The sequence below is a fragment of the Mesocricetus auratus genome, unplaced genomic scaffold (genome assembly GCF_017639785.1).
Source record: "Mesocricetus auratus isolate SY011 unplaced genomic scaffold, BCM_Maur_2.0 Super-Scaffold_100676, whole genome shotgun sequence".
In the NCBI taxonomy this organism is placed as follows: Eukaryota; Metazoa; Chordata; class Mammalia; order Rodentia; family Cricetidae; genus Mesocricetus; species Mesocricetus auratus.
Window position 1 is genome coordinate 69,313,270 of NW_024429266.1, and position 4,588 is coordinate 69,317,857.

Here is a 4,588-nt window from a genome sequence, read left to right on the forward strand (position 1 = left end):
AGGTCTCTCAGTTCAGGTCAGCCTAGTCTACATAGCCAGGACTACATAGAGAGACCCTGTCTTGAAAAAAAAAATGACAGAGACAGAGAGTTAGTTCTGGGTACCATACAGCTTATTGAAAAAGCCCACCCTCTCCTGAGAACACTTCCTTGATTTGGGACTGGCTATTTTGTTCTGTTTGTTTTGGACACGGGGTCTCATGTTCAAGGCTAGCCAGGAACTAACTGTATGGCCCACTGTGGTGATCTCGAATTCCTGGTAGTCCTGTTTCCATCGCTCAGGTGCTAGGATTACAGACATCCACCATCTTGCCGGGGATCTAACCCTCATGCACACTAAGCAAGCAGTCTGCCAGCTGAGCTCCATCCCCAGCTGCTCCTGACTGGAAGTCTTATTTCAGGGTACAGACCTACAAAGGGGGACACACGGGAGATCTGCACATAAGGCTTCACTCAGTGATCTCTAAGGGGCCTCCGCTTGGCAGCTCTGTTGGGTGGGTTGAACTGTCAGGCCAGCCAGAGGACCAGCAGGCAGAGAGGTCTGTTCAGGGAAATCTAGGGAAAAGAACTGGCCAGAACTGGTAGAAAGTGCTGAGAGGCTGAAGAAAAGCAGACAGATCCAGGATGACAGGGTGCGATTTATTTGGGCTCACAAAAGCCTGGCCTGGAGAAGCAGCTGGACCAGTGGATCCTAAAACTCAAGTCAGAGGATGGAGCTGGAATGTACCTCATTTATCTCAAGCAGCTGTCGGGGGTACCAGGCACATTCCTGATGCCTACAGGATGTAAGTCTGGTTACAGAGCTCCATACCCTTCAGAGGTTTCTTATCTGTAGTATGCTGAATGACTGTGGGGGAGGGGGACCACCAGGGTACCTAGAAGCCACAGTGACAACTCAGCATGGCTGCAGGTCAAGCTGGGTCTTCAGAGCAAAAGTTCCTGGCCTAGGCTATGAAGTCACACGATACCTGGAAGCCACCCATTCAGAGCATTACTGAATTCCAGAACACAAATGGACCCTGCTGGAACCTTGTTCCCCAAACTTCTGCCTGGGCCTTGCAAAATGGGGTGCTTTTTGGTGACACCTGCCTCGTACTGTGGTGAAGATTAAAGGGGAGCGTGCTGCAGAAAGGGCTGTGCACTAAGTGGGGAGGTGGCCCAGTGGGAAAAGAACTCTCGGCCCAAGCTTGAGGGCCTGGTTAGAATTACCAGGAACCACTTAGCCGGTGTCGTGGCGTATGCACCTCCAACACTGGGAGGGTGTAAACAAGGGCATCCCTGCGGCTCGCTGCCCTGCCAGTCTAGCTGAAATGGCAAACTGTGTTCACTGGCAAACCCTCTCTCAACAAATAAGGAATAAGGACTTCTGGCCTCCACGCACACAGGCAAGTGCATAAGAACACACTGGGGGCTTGAATGACGTGGCCTCTATAGTCTCGAGGATGTAAGTACTTGGTCCCCTTGGAAGCACTGTTTAAGGAGCTTAGGAGACGTGGCCTTGCTGGAGGTGGTATGTCACTAGGGGCAAGTTTTAAGGGTTTAAAGACTTGGTTGACCCTCTGTGCTCTCTGCTCCCTGGTTGGGATCTGAGATGTGAGCCTTCAGCTGTTCCTGTCACCATGCTGCTGCAATTGCTGTCATGATAGACTCTTAGCCATCTGGAACTGTAGGCCAAATAAACCCTTCTGTAAGTCACCATGTACATGGTGTTTTATTACAGCAGCAGAAGTCGGTACCAGAGAGCGGGTTATTGCTGTGAAAGACTAGCCATGCTGGGCTTTGTGTGTTTGTTTCAGAAATGTGGAAGGCTTTGGCCCTTGGCACTGAAAAGTGGTTGAACTCTGTAGGCAGAGCCTAACGGGCCATCCTAATAGACACTTGGAAGACAGTGAGGAGGGCAATGTGAACTTTGGAAGCCCAGCTCAAGTAGTTTCCAAGGGAAGCAGTATTAGCAAACTAGGCCTGTCATAGTTTGGGTTTCCATCGCCGTGATATACGACCATGACCAAAGGCAGCGTGGGGAGGAGCCCTTTTGCCTTAAATGTCCTGGAGGCTTAGGAAGTGGGACCTTGCAGGAAGAGGGATATCATGGGCATGGGCTTTGTGAACTGAAAGTCTTGAGCCATTTCAAGTGTGCTCTGTGTTTCTGGCCTGTGGTTTGAAGATGTGAACTCAGCTGTCATGCTGCCGTGCCAGGATTCCCTGCCATGGTGGACTCTTATCTTTCTGGAACCATAAGTTCAAATAACACCTTCCTTCTATAAGTTGCCTTGGTCATGGTGTTCTGTAGCTCCAATTGACGCTGTAACGATAAGCGACACACAATTACTGAAAGTAAAACTAAGTATTTATTGTAGAAATTACTCACAAGAGGGGGCTGGAGAGATGGCTTAGAGGTTAAGAACACTGACTGCTCTTCCAGAGGTCTTGAGTTCAATTCCAAGCAACCACATGGTGGCTCACAACCATCTACAATTCAATCTGGTGTATATGTAATAAATAAATAAATCTTTAAAAAAAAAAAAAAGAAATTACTCACAAGATACCAAACAAGTAACCCAGATGAGCCAAGCAGTTTTCTGCTGCCGAACCAGAAGCCGAACTCCAGGAAAAAGAGACCGAGACTTCCTGTGTGCTGTCTTTTATGCCTTTCCCCGTAACGCCCCCTAGCCATGCCCAAAAGTGGGCCTGGCTAGTGATGTAGTTCTGCCTACGTACGTATACGTCTTTACGTCCAGCTGTATACGTCTTTAGTCCTGCCTAAAGTGGGTGTGGTTAGCAGTGTGGTAAACCGCCCTTTTATTACCTCATCTGTATGCGCCTCTAGTAAGTCACATATTTAATGGCGGCATACAGACTTCCTCCTACAGTGTTCTATCACAGCAACAGAAAAGTGACTAACACATAGGTGCACACGCGCATGTGCACACACACACGCACACACACAGGGCTACACAGATATTTCATGTTAACTACATTTGTTTACAGGAGGAGGAGAAGACGTTTCCCATTGCGTCAAGCTCTCTCCATCCATCATGTGTATCCCAGGGCTCAAGCTCAGGTTGAGCATGGTGGCTGGTGGCTTTACCTACAGAGCTATCGCAAGGGCCTGCATGTTTGGTGCTGGAAGTTAATGATGATGGCAGTGTGTCCCTAGCCTGCCCTCATTACCCTGTTACCCACTACCTGGTGACTTCCACAGTACTGAATGGACCCAGCCACTATTTTTGTTTGTTTGTTTGTTTGTTTTACGAGACAGGGTTTCTCTGTACCCAGCCACTATTTTTGAGGGCCTGATCACCTGCAGAGAACTGCCTGAGTCACCTCACCTGAGTGTTTCTGACTCTCCCCTCAGGGTTTCCTTACACTAAGTACAGGATCTCACCTCAGTGATAAAAGCTGAGTGCCTCAGTCAGCAGTTCTCAGCAGTCCTTTCTTCGTCCACACCTGCTATTCTGTTGAAACGGAAGTGGAGCACTGACGGGGCCCATCCCACAGTCCTCCTTTCCAGAATTTCAAGACTGTTTTGCGGTGGCACTGAAACCTTCCTGCCGATTTCTGAGGGATGCGCCCAAGCGGAGCTCTTCCTGTCATGTCTTCTAGCTCTCCTTTCATAGATTCAGCTCCCGAGAGTACTGCTCCCTGTGTCCTGGCTCCATCAGCCATGCCTGGCCTCGTGGTACCATTTGCTGTTCTCAGCCTCCCTTCTGAGGAGCAGTGCCTGGGCATGCCCCGTTTCTGCCTGAAACTGACACCCATCCCTGTTGCTGGGCAGAGCAAATCACAAAGGCGTGCCTGTGTTCAGAAAGGTGGTCAGGGCAGAGCACCCGCTGACTCCACAGTGTGCCGAGCCTCACCAGCGGTCCAAATTCTCCTGCCTGGTGATGCTATTTTAGCTTCCTTTGTTAACACCCTCCTCCAGACTCCCATGCTCCGGAGGCTGGGGAGGCTGGGGAGGCCATGGCTCCAATGCCCCTACATCCGGGTCTCCAATTTGCATGGCCCCCTGCCCTCCCTCTGGTGCCCCTTTTGGGTTTTAGATGAACAACGCAGTGTGGAGAGGAGCAGTTTTTGGGCTAAAGGCAGTCAACCAGGCAAGGGCCATGTTTCCTGAACCTCCCCGGCCCCCTATGTGCTGTTTACCAGATGCATTAGATCGGGACATTGAGTTCCCACTGATGCCATGATACTTGGTCACCACCTACATCAGGGGCAGAAGACAGAGGCCGGCCGATTGGTGAGTGTGTTTGACAGCCTGGTTTGGGTGTTGGTGTCCTTTTTGCAGAAAAAAAAAAAGTCTCCTTGGCAAATTGCTTTCACTTAGTTCATGTGTTCCTTGGTGTGACACCAAGAAGATTTTTTTGTCAGTGTCTGAAGCAAATCTCATGATGACACAAAAACATTCTCTCTGCTGTGAATAAAAGTCCCCCGGGAGGACCAGCAGGTCGCATTGGCCCTACTGCAGGGCCGATTAGTTTCCCTGATGACGGAAGGTTCACAGTGGTGTGTGTCTGAAACCCACTTGGGCCCACAGAATGCTCCCAGCCGTGTATCAGAAGTGTCTTGACTTCATGACTTTGTTTGTTCTT